We start from the raw sequence: 18,260 nt of genomic DNA on the forward strand, positions 1-18,260 counted from the left end.
ACCTGTGATTATGCCTTTAATCTTGGGCTGGCTGAGCGTGCCAAGTGGTTTGCAGGTTTGGAGATACAGAGAACAAACAGATGAGTGTTGGTCAGCTCTGACTGGCTGGCTAAGCTTTGTCAGAATACATTACCACCCTTGTCATCCTCTGCCCCCTCCAGCATCCCACTGCACCATGCTGTGTTTGAATCCCAGGCTGCTGTTCTCTTTGATCCCCCCGCCCCACACACACACACACACACACCTGCTACTTTTCTTCAAGAGTTTTTCCTCTTGGGGATCACAAACACACACCAGCTGAGATCCTGCTGCTACTGTAGGAGGGGATCAGCATAAATCGGACCATCATTGAGACACTTAATTCTTGCTACTGTGGGGTTTTGAGGTGCTGAATGCTGACAAATCAAACCTGCTTCTGAATCTGGGTAAGTTTCCTGGTTTCCTCCCCTCATAAAGCGGAAGCTGAAAATCAGTAAAATGACTGAAAGTCTTGAGTATAATCTGAAAGAATTCACTTTATGTGTATTTTTAGCTTGTGCAGCCTGGAGAAAGTAAAGACATAATTTGGTATTTCCAAAAGAACAGAACAATTTTGTTTTCACTTAAGCTGAATAACTTCAGTGCTTCAGCTTCAGTGAAGCATCATCTGAGTTTCTGCTCATAATGAAGGAAATGAGCAGAAACGTGACATCTAAAGCAACAAGATCACAAGTTTTAAAAGAAAAACAAGAATTTACAAAAATGTGAAAAAAGTACATTTGATATAAAAAAAATTATTTCCTAACATGGCAACACACTGTTGCTAAGCTGTACTCAACCTAGATTTGTTATCTCATGTTATTGTTCTGCAGGTTTAGAAGTGAAAATGAAGGAGTTTTAGAATTTGTATATGATGAATATGAGAGTCTCTGTTCCACCCCCAGCTGAGACTCTGTTTCTGTAATTTGTGCAGCATGTTTTTAAAAATCAAATCATATCCATATGGGATCCTTAACATGACACATGAAGAGAAAAGATCATGTCACCGCTGGTTTCATGTATCTCAAGTGTTTTTATGGGATTAATGAAATTTTGGTGTGAGATTTAGGATAGGCGAATCCTTACACCTCAGAACTCATAAATCATAATCAATGTAAATACAGGCAGGATGGCTACAAATGACGGAGCAGAACATGTGACTGATTTTATTTTTACACGTCTGTGTTCTAACCATCTTTTTACCACCTGTGATCTTTTCAGCTCAGAATAAAGACTTCAAATTCTGGCACAGCAAGCCAGACTAAATGGTAATAAAATCCCCCCACAGGTAAAGCTCACTAATATGCACATGCTGAGTCTCAGTTTAGTTTAGAATGTATTGATCTTCCCTTTCTAATCCTATTTTTGGGACTTTTTTTGATCTTGGCTGATTTGAACATGGCACACATGAAATAGTCAAACTGTATCTCACCAATCAGTGATGAAAAGAATTCCTGGCTACAGCCTTGTGGTTGTGAACATGCCTTGGTGTGTTTTACCGATCTGATTGAGCTAAGTTGAAAATCTGAGAAAGCTTTCCTTCTTACAAAAGGGGATCCGCTGCTGAGCAAACTCTTTGCGGGATACAGATCAGGACCTAATCATGCCAAAGCTTTTCTGACTTCATTTGAATTACAATTTCTATGAACCATGGCACTGTTAAAGGTGCAGCATGTAACTTTATAAGCATTTACAATGTGTGTTTTGCCTACTTGTTAGAAGTGTCACCATGTTATGACCGATAGTGTGTGAAAAAATAGAGTCCCTCTGCTTCCTCACTATGAAAGTACTGCCATCTGCAGAAATGCACCACTTTGAGTCAGAAACAACCAATCAGAGCCAGGAGGAGGGTTTTAGCGCTGTCAATCATGCTTCTGTACATGCAGCTGGATGTGCTGATGGCGGAGAAACAACTGTTTATCTGCCGTCATCGGTGGCCGTGCTGGACAGCTAGCAGTAGTCTGGCAGAAAGCAACAAGGAAGGTGCGAGTAGTACGTACACAAGGATGATTGACAGTGCTACGATTCTGCTCTACTTTTCTTTTTTTTTTTACTTTTTTATTGTTATTTCTATTGGCGCCTGTGTACTGCCATTTTCCAGACACATAGTATCTGATACATCTGAATATACACTGAATATACAAAGTGAGGGACAATAAAAAACATTTCTCTTCCATTATGTGAAGGAATTTTGAATCACTGTCTTTTGTAGAACTGGTTCAATTTCACAACCTTGGAGGGTTTTGACCCTAATCTGTTTTTTGTTTATTTGTTTGTTTTTCTTTTGTTTTTGTTTTTTCATGAAACCAGTGGTTTTCATTTGATAGTTCTGCAATGGTCATGAAAAAAATGGCTGAAAGTTTACTTCCAGGATTTTCTGCTGGAGAGCAAAATTCAAGGTCCCTTTAGTAAAAAAAAAAAGGTTTCTCCAGATTCTAAGAAAACAAAGCAGCCCCAATTAAAACACTACCACCATCATGTTTAGCATTTGGTTTGCTGTTCTTTTCCTGACATTATCTTGGATGCAACATGATCCTCAACTTCCAAAACGTTCATGAGATGGATCTATAATCTGGTCAGCAGTGGTTCTGGTATTAGGACTCCCTGAATCCATCTCTTTTTTTCCCCAGCTGAGGATAAACGACTCTCCCTGACTCATCAAGAGTTACCTCTGAATTAGTGTGTATGCAGAATATGCATACTTGTTAGTCATTTGAGAACATTTTTAAAAAGCATGTATCGTTTTTCATTCAGTTCACGATGACGCACTACTTTGTGTGGACCTGTCATATAAAATCCCAGTGAAATACAACAGTTTATGGTTATAACACGACAGAATGGGGATCAAGTTCAAATCGTATATAAACACGTTTTCAAAGCACCGTTTATCATTTCATGTCCTCTAGTAGTGGAAATGATTGAAGTGTGACCACCTACATGGAAGAGCCTAATTAAAGTTTTCTTTTATGATGATGAGGACGTAGGCAGGCTGTGATACCAGGTAGGTGCAGGATCTGACTTGAAGACACAGTCACTGAGAGCCTACAGCACTTTGGGACTTGATGGATGTGGAAGTGGGAGAACTGTTGATGTTGGATTTATCTTTCAGTTTGTAGAGTTGCTCATTTCTTGTTACTCATAAAGATTAAAAATGAATTATTTGAACACCTACACATTTCTAAGGCCTAAAGAAATAACTTCAGAATAGGAATTACTAGTGTATGCAAACAAAAGTGTGGTTACTGATTAGGCTTCATTTGACCTGTTCCTACATTTAGCCTGGTGATACAAAACTAGAAAAAGAGACAGGAAACGTTTTACTTCAATTTCAGGTACTTATCAGTTAAACAGGTCAGACTGCTGTTGTTCTGGTTTTGAACTCGCACACATAAGACCTGAAATCAAATCAGTAGTGTAAGCAGGGGGGTGGAGGGATTCTTCTTTGTGGCTTTTATCTTTTGAAGGACTTTAAATCTATGCCTGGCAGCCATTGCAGGAGTCCAACATTGTTGGTGCCCTGGAATAATTGAAGACTCTGGGTAAAAGCCATTTTGTTACGTGGAAGTGTGGAAACAGAAGCACTCAGACTGCGCTGTACACCATAACATATATATATATATATTTATTTATATATATATATATAGCTGGTTTCTTTCTCAAAAATCCTACAGTTGCTGTAATTTGTTTCTCCACCAAAGATGTGGACAAGGGCATCTCCTAATCTATTTTCCTCTCTCACTTTGTGGAACAAATGCGCTAAATTCAACCAATTTTTCCTCAATAAACTGCATAAGACAGATGGAGTGCTTTCATCCAGTCAGCAAATCATGTTGGGCAAGATTGATGTTCTCTCTGTTTCTCGGAAAAACACTGGCTGCCTCCTCTCCTCCCTGCCGGACGGCGTTGTGTGCGTGCGTTCATGTGGTCAGCAGCAGCAAAGCCTCACATCGGCAGTCCTGTGAGGTCTCCGCTGCTCTGGTTCCTCCAAACTCTAATCATCGCTCTGGAAAGACACAAACAAACGAAGTGGAAATGCTTTGTTTGATAAGCACAGGTTTGATTATTGTACCTGTAATTGTTTCACCGTTGGAATAGTTAATGAATTCAAATTGGTGCGTTACCATTAAACTTGTGTTAAATACAGTATGCAACATGATGTTTATATTGCTTTAAAAATTAGGCAGAGGAGCATTTTTTACAGAACAACTTTTTTCCTCGTCTTTCTTTCTTAATAATTAAAACAACCAGACTGAAAAAAGAGAATGCAGCTCCAGCATGAAAAAATGACTTAATTTGTTACATTTAATCAAATTAGATTTCTTTAACATGACAACTTAGTGAACTTAATTTATTCACTTTGATTAATATAATTTGATTACTTGTAAAAAATAAAAATAAAATGCTTAAAAAAACAGCTGAAACACTGAGTTCCTTCAAATTAAAGGCTAAAAAATAATTTGTTTAGAGTAAATACCAAGAAGAATATAGATTAGTTTTAGTCTTCATTCCCATATTTCACTATGACAATTTCTGATTATTTTAGTGATGACATTTGATTAAATAATGTTTCTTTATGTTTTCATCATGTAAAGCTCCTTCAATTACTTTGTTGCTAAACTGTGCAGTATAAACAAACCTACCTTGCCTTGTCATCAGAACATTTCTCAGTGTTTGACATTGTGTTTGTTGCAATGTCAGATGCTCTCACACAACGAAGCTGGCTGCTATTTCTGGCTTTGTCAATAGTATTCACACCTCACCGCAAAAATATTCACACTCCACTCCTTACAGGGTTGTTGTTTTCACCCCTAACGAGAATGACTATGAAAAATCACACACAAACATTGTTCAGTTTAAAACTGGGAAAACTTTCTCTCTTTCCCAGAGGGAGACAATTAGCAAACAGCACAATTCTCAGCTTTATCTCAGAAGAAGCTCCACCTAATCTCTGTACTTTCAGCCGTTTCCTGCGTCTGTGACTCAATTTACGTTCTGAGCACTGCAGACCTATCATGATCTGTCTTTCTTGTGAAATCTGCGGTATGGATCTTGGGGTTTTCTGACTAACTTTGTACTTTGGAAGGTCACCTGCAGGTTGAGGCAATGAGTTTTAAGAGGAAGCCCGTATCTATAGCACCACATATAGCTTTACCTCCACAGGAAACCCTTGTGGGAGATCCAACGAGAGGCCATGTTGTCCATTTAAATGTTTGCACCTCGGCTTCATGGTCTATCAGCTCTGTTTTATAGCTTTGTTGAACTGAGAAGTAAGTGCATTTACAGTGGGATTAATTGGAGGTGATTGAAAGCCTGAGAGAAAATCCCAGGAACTCAAGATTCTGCTTTATTTTCTCGATTCTGAACTACGAAACGTCGCAAAAAAGAGGTAACTACAACATAAACGTAGACTCATAATATCAGCCATTAAAACCCACAAGTCAACGCAGCATCACCACTAACATTCGTAACATCTTTAAAGTGGGAAAACACACAGAGGCTTTTCTAAGAAATGGGTCTTGAATTATTAGGCCTATATTTAGGCAGACCAGCAAACGCGTCTTAGATCTGAGTTCATAAAGCGAGAGATTGCCAATAGTCACTGGAGACACTTGGCAGTGTAACATAAACCCCAAGCCCGAAAAAGTATTATGAACAGTGCAAATAATATTGGTGTCTGGGAAAAACATGGCTGCTCAATTCCCCAGAAGCTCAGCAGGAACAGCTAAAGCCAGCAAAAAAAGGCTTTATGTCAAGCTCTATTAATCCATGGCAATGCTTAAGAGATGGTTGTTAAATCATCTGTGAGTGTGCAGCGAGGTAGCTCAGTGCTTCTGCTGCAGCACATCCCACAGATGGGGAAACACTGAACCCACACTAGTGAGGTTTCACTCCCCAGTTTAGGTCTCTCCCCTCCAAACCTCTGGATTCCTAAAGAACGACTGCAACACTGAGTTCAACATGTCTGCCATCAAAATGTAAATAAGCAGAAATAATTTCTATAAACTCTTAAATATTTGGAAACGATGAATATTGGGATTAATGTTCAACAAATATGCATGTGTGTACAAGATTATTGTTTTAAAAAAAATGTGTAACTTTAAAGAGGACCTATTAAGCAAAACTGTCTTTTTGCACTTTTCTGTGCTTCCATTTGGGTCAGTAAACTATCTGAGCTCTAAAAGAAAACAGCCAGACGTTTTTTGGCAATAAGTAAATGTTCAGTTGGTGGCTGGAAAATGTGCTTTTGCAAACACCTGTCCCGTTAACCTAGCAACTCCAGCCGAGCCCGGGCCCTCACTAAACTGAGCGATGCTCTGATCACTTCAATTTTAGAAAAAGAACATGTTTTGTCAGCTGGTTTTACCGCTGTATGTGTTGCACAATGGCTGCTGGAAAACACAGGTGTTTTGTTGTCCGCTGCAATATGAACATGTGTCCATGAACATTCTGCTGTTGACGGAGAACAGACCTACTGGGCTGCATTTTACTTTTTAATGGCAGTGTCCCAGCCACATTGCCAAATCAATCTTGCAGTTTGCACAAATCATTTCACTAATGACTCTTCTGTAAACAACCGACAATACACGGCAGGATTTACCAACAGACTTCAACTCAGGGAAACGTCTGTCTCAACTGTTCAATGCAAATCAGCAGATAAAAAAAAATCACTCCACCTTCTCCAGGACCGTACGTAGGGTAAAAAGCTCAAGCCCTTTCCTCAGACCGCCGGAGCGATAACTTCCCAGTCATAATCCGCTGTTGTGTTTTTCATGGCTGAGCAGGAGGCACCACTCCTTCTGCTTCTGGCTCTGACTCAGGGTCAAAGATGAATCGCTGAATAACTGTGCATCTGCTTGCAACCATTTTTACATTCATAAAGTGAGTTGGGGGTGGCCAGTAACAGCTTAGTTACATAACAGTGACGAAGCCCTGAAACAGCTCAAATAGACAGAACTAACAGTATAATATGAGACACATAATCAGTGAAAAGATGAAGCTCCTCTATGGAGTTAGATTTGTTTCACAATTATTCAATCAAAAAAAAATTACACTCAACCAAAAAAAAGAGATTCAATCAAAAAAAAAATCTTCTCAAACAAAAAAAAAAAAGTCATAAAAACTATTTAATCATAAAAATATTTTTAAACATTTTTAAAGTTTTTTTTTTTGATTGAATCTCTTTTTTTTGGTTGAGTGTAATTTTTTTTTGGTTGAGTGTAATTTTTTTTTGGTTGAGTGTATTTTTTTTTTGGTTGAATTTATTTTCATGCTTATACAACTTTATTTGCTTTGGGGAAGCTTACATGAACATTCTGGGCGGGGATTAAGGACGAGCGGTGTAAGACGTCTCCCTATTGGTTAACGCTGACTGAAGCGACAGACTCTGAGCTTCTTCTTCTCAGAACTTCTCCGCCATTCCGCTTGTAGCAGAAAGCAAATTGTAAGTAATCTTCACAATATTACATTGATTAACAGCTACTAAGTGTCCATGCTTTATTCAGAGAATAACATCTTATGCAGCTTATGAGCACAGTTGCTATATATTTTGTGCCTTGCTCCGGGTTTAGTATATCAGGTTAGCTAATGTTAGCATCAGCTGAAGTGCTATGGGGTTGCCGCCTAACCCGTATTTGGCTGTTTAAAGGTTGCGTCCCGTATTGAACCGGTAACGGAACCGGTAATCTGTTCCATATTTCTATAAATCCCATATAGACATGACTATCACAAACTAAACTAATAACAATATTGACAAAAAAAAAAAGAAACAGGAAATTTTAAGGTCAGCTAAGTTGCTGTGGCTAAAGGACCCCCAGTACGCTGACGTCATGGTTGCCTAGATACCGACATTACGCAGCCGTGTAGAAATAAAAAAACAAATCTAAAAATACCTAATTTTTCTGGACTAAATTTGTGCTACATAACATATTGCATTGAATGTTGCATGACATAATTTACTGTTTCCCTTACAGAGTTCGAGGGAATCACGGGGTTGAAAATGTGGACATTGCAAAGTGCATGTTTACAGTTCGAGGTACTGGACGTGGCAGTTTCATTGCTGGGAAAAGTGTTCATAATCAACGGTAATGTACCAAAAAGCGTCTGTCTTTTTCTGCTATTTACAACAATGAAAAGCTTGTATCTGTTAATTTTCTTTTATAAAAAATATCTGCTACAATAAATTTATTTGGCAAAATTTCAATAATGACAAGTTGCTGTTATGCAAAAATGCACAGCGAAACAAGTAATCAAACAGGTTGTGAAGATTGTTCATGGTTTTGTGGACTTTACTAAACTCCTTTGTGGAAGAAAATGTAGCAACAAGAGAAACGCATACTTGACATATTGGAGTAATTTCCTTTTATTATTGACTGAATAATTTGTGTGGAGTGACTTGTTTTTTTTTTTACTACCATTGAAAACCAAAACCAAATTTATATATTTGTGATTAGCAGTAGGAAGTAATATTCACTACACAATTATTTCCAAATAAAGAATTTGACAGTAATAATGTTTTGTCTTCAAATGTGTCATTCTTATGTTTTAGAATTGAACGCTTGTGGAGAGATGTTTGGAGTGTAACTTCAAAGTATTACAACATGCTCCACAGTTTGGAGGAAGAGGGTCTCATTGACCTGTCCAACGCTGTCCATCTGTTCTGTTTGGGGTACATCTTTATACCACGATTAAGAAAAGATCTTCAGATTTTTGAGGACAGCTGGAATGCTCATCCGTTGAGAACTGAAAGAAACTTGTCACCGAACCGACTATGGACAATTGGAATGCTGCAGGAACAAGTGCCAGAGCCCGACCTCACAGAGGTGTGTTTTCCATGTTTTACTTGGCTGTAATTGTAACATTCAGATTTCATAACACAAACATGGCATCACTACATGCATGGATAACCTCTTTTTTTATTTTATTAGATGGATGGATGGATTTATGTAAATGATCTGTCCTTGACTTTTGTCTAAGCAGATCCTGCAAGGTGCGGAAGGGCTGTCCCAAGATCAACAAAGTACAGAACACGGAATTAATATTCCAGAAATCCAGTGCCCGCTGTCCACTGAGAGACTGAATGCACTGCAGGAGCATGTAAACCGTTTGGCTGAGTCTACATCACTTGGAGAAGATCTCTATTTCTTAGCTCTTGAGGTGACCTCTGGTTGATCTGATAGAGCATGGTGTGTACACAGAAAACTGCTGGAGATGTACCAGCCCTCCTGGCAAACCTACAGGTATATATATGTGCTAAGATATGTATCTTATTTTTATTTCTTAAGTCAATATTGTTTTTAGTCTGTCGATGTCACATTTTTGAAGAATTTACTGTAAGGAAATGATTTACATTAAATACGACATGCATTGGTTGTAAAAATGTTATGCTGTTTTTTAATAAATCCTGTACATCAGTGGTTCCCAAAGTTTTTCCTGTGAGGGCCACATACTTTTCCCTTCTCTGCTGGGGGCCGGAGTTAGTTTGTAACAGAAAAATTGTGACGATAGCAGGAGTGCCTAAATGTAGAAATCTATTGTTTTCCAGAAAGCACAATCAAATAACCCAAAGTTATTTTAAAATGGCCAGTTAACATACACATATAAGCCTCAGATATTAGTCCAAGGGCCAGAGGCCAAAATTGGAAATTTTTGTCCATTTCAGGGTGGTAAAGTCTATCAATATTTTTTGGAAAGAGACATGTCTCTAATATTTTGGTATCAATAGCCCTTCCAAAATGGTAGCTGAGTCATAGTTATTATTTCATCAAGTAAACAACTCATTTAAAAAATTACGTTTTTTGAGGCTGGTGTATCTCTGGTTTAGGGTCATGTTATGGGCATTTGTCAAAGGTCTATAATGCAATATTTGGTATCACCTTAAATGGGACACTCTTGGCTTTCATTTAATCCTTGTTCAGAGTTTCTCTGACCAACACAGAGGTCATTAAAGGTCATTACACCAAAATTATTACAAATTTTTCCACACCATTTGACCAAACTAGATGCATTTCTTAAATCCCAGTGATATCCAGAGACATCAGGGACACAAGAATTAACAACTAAAATACTGATGATACTAATACTAAAAATACTAATGAAAAAATATTAATAAGTAATAGACTTTGCCGTATTCTGATTTAGTAATGTAATTATATTAATTGTGTTACCACCCCCACGCCACTGGAGGCAGTACCTACCCCGAAAAGATGCAACTAAGGAGCAAATTTAGAAGTACACCAAAAGCTACAGAAAGCTTCAGGTGACCAGCAGCATTGAACAGCATTTGTTATTCATTTACTACCACATTTCTTTTAACCCAGCTGTACCGGAGAAGAAGTTAACAACTCCAGTACTCTACAGACTAAGGCAGTGGTCTCAAACTGCATTCTTCAAGGGCCAGAGTCCTGCAATTTTTAGATGTGTCCCTTGTTATCCACACCAAAAATCATTGGCTGAACTACCTTACCAGCATGAAGTCTTAGATTTCAAAGCAGTCTTGGTGCAACATTTGAGCTTGCACATTTCTGAGCTCTTCAGCCTGTTTGCACATCAGGTAGCTTGCATGCTACCCAACTGTTCCTGATGCTCGGGGTCCTCACATACAGTCTTAGTAGATGGAGAAATTCATAGCAAGATAGTAGGCTATTAGACCATTAGATGTGAGGACATAAACCTCTACCAGCTGGCTGGCTATATAGATAGGCAGACCATAGACAGAAAGACAGAGAACTTTATTTTCATCAAATGCTGACATTAAAATTTATTGCCTTGAGTAAAAGAATTCCCAATAAAAATGTGAAAAATTGCTCAAAGTATAAAGTTTATAGTCAAATAAAAATATTTAAAAGGAAAAATATGTAAATGTATAACTTTAAGTAAGTTAATTTATATGTCCAGTCAGTTCAGTTCTTAATATATCTAAACTCCCTCAGGATCTTCAGCATGACTGTCTCCTGCTCTCCACATAAAGCTGCAGTATGTAATGTTTATTAATTTTTTTTTACCTAATTAAAATGAAAACTATGTCCTAAAAATATAACATGGATAATCTGTGAAAAGAATCCTAATTTTCCATGTCTGGCATATAACAATTTATTTATCTTTTAAACTGGTTCTATTGGTCCTGTGTCTAGACAGAGGGATAATCAGTAGCTTAGCATCATGACCTGTTCTGAAGATCCTGCAGCTTCTTCCTAACATGGCGCCTCCTCATCCTGACTCTCAGACTAACAGGAGGAACCAGAGTCTGTTAGGTTAAAGCTCATCTTCTGAATTTGGGATGTTTTTCCTCCAATAGGTTCCAATAGTTCCAATAGGTTTGTGCTGCACAAACCAGCACAAACGTAGCCGAGTTGATTGACACCCATTTTGTCTGATTTGAAGAAAGTGGGGTACTGGTTGACCTTGGATGACCCCTAGAAACATTTCTTTATATCTTTAAAATGATAGCGGCACAAACGAAAATTTTTGCTGCACAAACCAGCACAAACGTAGCACAAACGTTTGACACCAATTTTGTCTGATTTGAAAAAGGTGGGGGGGCCAACTTCACTCAGGTCAACTGTGCTCATAAGCTGCATAAGATGTTATTCTCTGAATAAAGCATGGACACTTAGTAGCTGTTAATCAATGTAATATTGTGAAGATTACTTACAATTTGCTTTCTGCTACAAGCGGAATGGCGGAGAAGTTCTGAGAAGAAGAAGCTCAGAGTCTGTCAGCGTTAACCAATAGGGAGACGTCTTACACCGCTCGTCCTTAACCCCGCCCAGAATGTTCATGTAAGCTTCCCCAAAGCAAATAAAGTTGTATAAGCATAAAAATAAATTCAACCAAAAAAAAATACACTCAACCAAAAAAAAGAGATTCAATAAAAAAAAATACACTCAACCAAAAAAAAGAGATTCAATCAAAAAAAAAAAAACTTTAAAAATGTTTAAAAATATTTTTATGATTAAATAGTTTTTATGACTCTTTTTTTTTTGTTTGAGAAGATTTTTTTTTTGATTGAATCTCTTTTTTTTGGTTGAGTGTAATTTTTTTTTGATTGAATAATTGTGAAACAAATCTAACTCCATACTCCTCCACCTGCTTCCTGAGCTTCTACTGGTATCTGTCAGTCATCCTCATGTACGCGCTGCTCAATGTGCTAATCGAGAAGCAGCTTATCGTTGCAGGAAAACTGTTTGTCTGCCGTCATCAGTAGCTATGCTAACTAGCCTTAGCATTTGTGCCAGGCTATGTAGCAGAAAACAAGGTAGAGGAGATGAGCATGAGAGTGATTGACAGCGCTAAGACCATCCTCCTGGCTGCTATTGGTTGTTTCTGAGTGAACGATGTATTTCTGCAGTTAGTACTGGGAGCACTGATTATTTGTCACAATGCAGTGATCATTTTAGACAAAATGTTAACATATTTTTAATAAAAGTTACAAACTGCAGCTTTAATGCAACAAATCATTTTGTTTAAATAAATAAGATTACTGAGTTATTAAGATATTCTGTTGGCCATGTAAACGGAATAAAATGAAAAGGCTTTTTATTTTTTAAAAGCCTTGTCAACATGTTTTATGTCCATTCTACTGACAACATTTTCTTTACAGTGTGGATTTTTGCTTTTGATCAGAGACTGAAGGCAAGAAATCGGTGAGAGTGAGGCATGAAGCTGAAATAAGGTAATCAATCAGTCTTTGGATGATACAGTACCTCAGCGGCATGCTTATTGGTAAATAAAAATCTATTTTGAAACTAAGTTAATCATTTTTAGATTCATGTGTTTTTACTGCGGGTCGATTGGGTTTATAAATGCTTTGATAGATGTTTTATGCTTCCTGTTGTGGATGCTTGATGAGAATTAAATCAGTGCAAGGATCATTTTTGTGTCCTTTGCTCTCAAAAACAATTCCAGGACTGACATTAGCAGGGCCGAACATAGGAAGCTGTGGGCTGTGGGCTTCAGCTAATTTATGGGCCCGCTTTCCATTCAGCACCATGTTGTTATGTACAGCTATGCAATTTTACAGTAATATGTTGGATTTTTCTTAGTCCATGATCAGCACACATGAGCAGCAGCTGAGCAATCTACATATGAACAATATCAGAGATGTTGTGGTGGAGGATGAAGTAGATCACAGGCACATGAAGGCTTTGAGAGATATAAATCTAGACAGAGCCAATCAATTGAATAGGTTTGACCTAAAAGGTCTGCTTGTCTACATACTTGTCTTCAACCAAATCAGGAGATGCTGCTGCTCCCTTTGCCTCCCCCCATGTCTATCTTTAGAAGTCAGGTGAAGAGACAGCTGGACAGACTGAACCGGAACAAGCAGACTCTTTGGTGTCAGCCAAAGAGTGCAACATCTCTTCAACCTTAGCCTGACCCACGAGAAGGTTCTGTTGATGTGGAAGATATCCAGGCTGGTTCTGGTACCAAAGAAACTCACCCTCTGTGGGAAACTCCAGAAGACACAGGTGGAGGCCTCAACAATCAGCTGGATCTATGGCTTCCTCATAAACAGACCACAGTGTGCTGGAAGACTGTCAGACTTGTGTTTTTATAGATGACTCTAGTCATCTACAAAAACCAGCATCTTCTCATCTCATCTTGAACGTGAACAGAACAAAGAAGGTTATTGCATATTTTAGGAAAAACAGGGTTGGATCAAATCCTCTTTCCATCACAAGAGGAGAAGTGGAGAAGGTTGAGGAATATAAATACCTCAATGTTCATCTGGACATTAGACTGGACTGGAGTCAGAAGTCCTTTCCTGCAGTCATTGTTGTTTTGCAAGTTCTTGTTTAATTACTTCTTTTATTAAATTTTTTACCTTTCCGCGCTGCCTGTGCCTGTTCTGCACCTGGCATCCATCATCACAACCAAACATCATTAACAATATGAAATGGAAAGATCACAAGTTTATTTGACTTCATTATTAGTCATGTGCAAATAATTCAATTGTGTTGCTCTGACATTTGATTTAAGAGTAACACAGCTTATTAAAGTGAAATGTGTTTCTGCTACATTTATTAGGCATATTTTAAATTAGTTGCCTTCCTAAAAAGCCCAGTGAAATAACTGCTGCAGAAAAAAAAGCAATCCCCAGTGTGGGACATCTTTTTATTGGTGAAGTCATGAATTATTCATGTTCATTCAGCGAGTTAGAAACGTAGAGCTGGTTGTCATTTTTCGGTGACAGGCAGACATGGACAGATTCTTCTATCAGAGCACACAAACACAGAGAAACGTCTCTCATTCATCGACTGATCTGTGAGCAGGTTTCATCCAAATCACACATTCATACATTCACAGAGAAAGAGTGAGAGAGATTTGCGCGTTATTGATTTTCAAACACATTATTTCTATTCAGACGAGTGGAGCGGAGTCTCTGAGTGACAGGTGGTGGTGAATTTTAATTCAGTCATTTTTACATGAAAGCTCTGAGTCTGGAGGTATTTCATTGTCCTGCAACGACCATCCAGAGCAACGTCCAAAGACAAGCAGAAGCTTAAGTTTAACTTTTAACATGAAGGTATTCATTCTGACTTTTAAGAAAGCAGCAAGTATAAAATCCTACATAATAAGCAGCTTGGTAGGCCTACATCTCACTAGAAAATGTGGATTTATGAAGTGTTTCACTTTAACACGAATACAGACTTTTTTTAAGGTCAGTGGTGATTTTTCAGAGGGCAAAGGTCTCAGAGAAGATTTTACAGAAACATAATAAATGTTCTGATGTGTTCTGGGATGACAGTTAGTTTCTCAAAGTCTGGAGCCAATCAGAAGAAAATCTGCACTCCTCCCTCCAGGTCTGGGATCAGTTTTTTTTTTTTTTTTTTGGCACAAGCAGAGAAATTCACATGCCTTGATGTCTTGTTTACAAGTGATGGTGTGTGATGGGGCCGAAGATAAATAGATGGATTGAGGCCCTATCTACAGTAATGCGACTGCTGCTCTGGTCTGTCGTGGTGAAGAATGAGCCAAGCTCAGAATATATCTTTCTGTCTGTGTTCCAGTCATGACACATGAATCATAACTGAAATAATACAAGCAGCTGAAATGAGCTTCCTCTCCAGGGCGGCTGTGGCTTTGTGGGAAAAGTAGTCGCATGAAATCAGAAAACTGAGTTCGATTCCAGCTTGTTGATGTAACTGAGCAAGGCAGTCGATCCCGGATGCCTATGAATCTGTGTGTGAATGTGTGTGTGCATGTATGAGTGTGATTTGGTAAATGTGGCTCTTGTGGGAAGGGCTTCGAGGGGCTGCAACGACTAGAAAAGTAATTTTAATAATAATATATTTTTGCCACTGCACTCTTCATAACATGAATTTACTCAACAAACCTTCTCATCTATTTGCAGACTGTGCCTTTGATATTATTCAAATGTACACTGTAAATGTATTAATATTGTAATATTAACACTTTATTTAAACATTGTAGCATCCGTGTTAAACTAATAGCATCTTTTACAATATTTGTTTACGCACTGTACCTTGACTGTGACACAGATTATTCTTAGATATTTTTAATAACCACTCAGTATATTATTTACATATCTCTTGTCTGAATAGTCAAAAATAAATATTTGACTGTATAATAATAATAATAAAGTTTAATATAATTTACTGGAACATGTGTTTCTTTTGATGCAAGTATTTTCTTGTAAATGTACAGACATGTTGCTCTGTTCTTACCAGCTCTGTGAATATGAAAAACACCCTGTGGCAGAGGAGAAATTAATATGCACCAGTGTATGTTTGTTATGACACATATGACTTCAACACTATCTCAGTTGTTGCAATTTATACCAGCTGCTAAATTTGATGTGATTTAAATGTCATTCTTTTGTTTACCTACTACATCAAGGCAACATCCATGAGAAGAAAAGGTTTTTCTTCAGTGACAAAGCTGTTACGATAAATATATTCCATACACAAACTTCCTTTTAAGCCAAGAACAAAAGCAAGATATGAAAATATATCAATCAATCTGACGAACGTGCCAGTATAATTACACACCAGAATGACGCTTCTGTCATGGCCTTAAAGGGGATAATCATTTTCTAATTAGATAGTTCACTAAAAGCATTGATGTAATTGTATCTGGATGGTACAAAAATGCATGTTTTTTGTTGGCATAAAATGACACATTTTACATCATAGAATATTTCACAATCAACACCAGAACAAAGAAAGATGTTCTTCCTGAAACATTCGGAATATTCAACGGCTTCGTTTACTTGTCCCTTTCTGTTCCAAAATATGAAAAAAGTCAGAGTCTGTTCCATTTTAATCGCTTTGGATACCTTAAATAAAGAGACAGCAACAAGTGTTAAACCATAAGAGATTTAATTCACAGATAGGAAGGACGGGTGACATCCAAACTTCAGAAAGTAAATCACATGTTTTCTGAGAGACGCGTATATTCCACTGATTGCTGAATCTCGCTTCAGAATAAAACAGTAATAACAGCCAGGAGATGAGCCGCCGTGATTGAGCTGAAGGAAACGGCAGCCAGTTCTTCTACAGATAATTCAAGTTTAATCGGAGCCGTGCAGACGCTCGCACCACCACAGATATACTCCCAGTAGTCTAACGTTATCAAGCGGCAGAAAAAAAACATAATCACGTCTGCGAGAACGTTGTATATATATACTCTGGAATTACACTGATTGCTATAGACGTTGCCTGTGATAAGAAAAAAACTTGGTTTATACACTGTGGGCCGATACAACACTAGATCCTGCAAAAAAAAAAAAAGAGCCTGATATGAATCACTCTGTGGAGGAAAAGGTGTTTCAGGTTTAGAAAATAAAGAATGGTAACTGGCCATTCACAAAATGCTAGCATGAAGGCTTATTTACTCACCAAGCTGCAAATGCATTCACATACAACTTAATGTGACAGGGTGAAGCTGATAAACACATTCAGTGCAGGTCAAAACTTTTACAATGGTTCCAAACAGGAAATAAATAACCTGCAGATTTTCTCCCAGTAAAAATACCACAGAATCACAGCACTTAAGACAAAACTGTTTGATGTGACGTAATTACTTTTATTTAACTGCGACAGACTGGCGACCGGTCCAGGGGACCCCGCTTCTCACCCGAAACCTTCGCTGGAGATCGGCACCAGCAACCCTCCTGACCCCACGAGGGACAAGGATCCCAAGTGGGGTGTACAGAAAATGGATGGATGGATGGATGGACTTTCATTTAAATAACCGAAAGAAATAACTAATCCTACTCTCACATATTCTTCATTCAAACTGATTATTATATTAACATTATTCACAGGTATCTTGATTTTGATTCACACTTACTGTGAAAACATTCATGACCAGTCCTCAATGCTTTCATAAATTCCCGCTTAAAGGGGACAGAACATTCAAAATCCACTTCTTTTAGCCCTTATTACATTATTTTGTGTCCTTTCAGTGTCTAGCACTGCAAAATATTCAAAATTATTCTCTCCCGGTGCTGTGTAGATGTCTTTATATTCTTTTGCGTTATATTTTTCAGTCTGTTCATTTTTCTCTACTGCCTGGGATGTTTTCTTGGCTATGACATCACTTCCTGTGGAACTACTAAACAAGGTCTAATCAGTTTTGTGAATCTGCCTTTTTTTTCTCAGTGATTTAGTAGTCCAAGTTCATTTATGCTGAAGTTGTAAGTAAACAAGTCAGAATGTTTGGTTGTAGTGTGTACCAGCACACACAATTCCTTACCTTCTCCTTCTCCTGCTCTGAGTCAGTCTCTGGCTCCAACATGTAAGGTTGGATGGATAACTCCTCCGTTGTTGACATCATTAATAAACTTTGGAATAAAAAGTTTCTCTGCCAGTAGGTAATCATACAGTATCTCTGATATCAAACTACAAAAATGACCGAATGGGGTGGAGTGGAACGCTGTGTGTTCTGGAGGGGGGCAGGGCGGGAAATGATTCATTCACATTTTTAAAAAACACAGGAAAATGAGTCGCTCGTTCTAGAACGAGTTGCTCTAGAACGAGTTGCTCTAGAACGCACCTCTCTGGAGCTACAATAACCAGAAATTCAGACCAAAGTATTGCAGTTCTACTTTGTCTCTAGACCAGGGGTGCCCAAAGTCGGCCCTCATCCTGCATGTTTTAGTTCTCTCCCTGGTTTGACACACCTGCATCAAATGATGGCTCATTAGAGGCCTAAGGAGAACATTGACTTGCTGAGGAGGTTGTTACAACCACTAGGGAGAGAACTAAAACATGCAGGAT

The 18,260-nt window shown here is 38.1% G+C and overlaps 1 long non-coding RNA gene across 1 annotated transcript; it reads left to right on the top strand.

Annotated features, from left to right (window-relative positions):
* Positions 1 to 7,264: 7,264 nt before the first annotated feature.
* LOC145553777 (uncharacterized) lies at positions 7,265 to 9,443 on the top strand. The gene is made up of 4 exons (XR_014089824.1): positions 7,265 to 7,459; positions 7,989 to 8,099; positions 8,564 to 8,837; positions 8,995 to 9,443. It is a non-coding gene; the product is annotated as an uncharacterized LOC145553777 (long non-coding RNA).
* Positions 9,444 to 18,260: the final 8,817 nt, after the last annotated feature.

This window comes from Poecilia reticulata, chromosome 1 (assembly GCF_904066995.2).
Source record: "Poecilia reticulata chromosome 1, P_reticulata-male-v2, whole genome shotgun sequence".
NCBI classification, from domain to species: domain Eukaryota; kingdom Metazoa; phylum Chordata; class Actinopteri; order Cyprinodontiformes; family Poeciliidae; genus Poecilia; species Poecilia reticulata.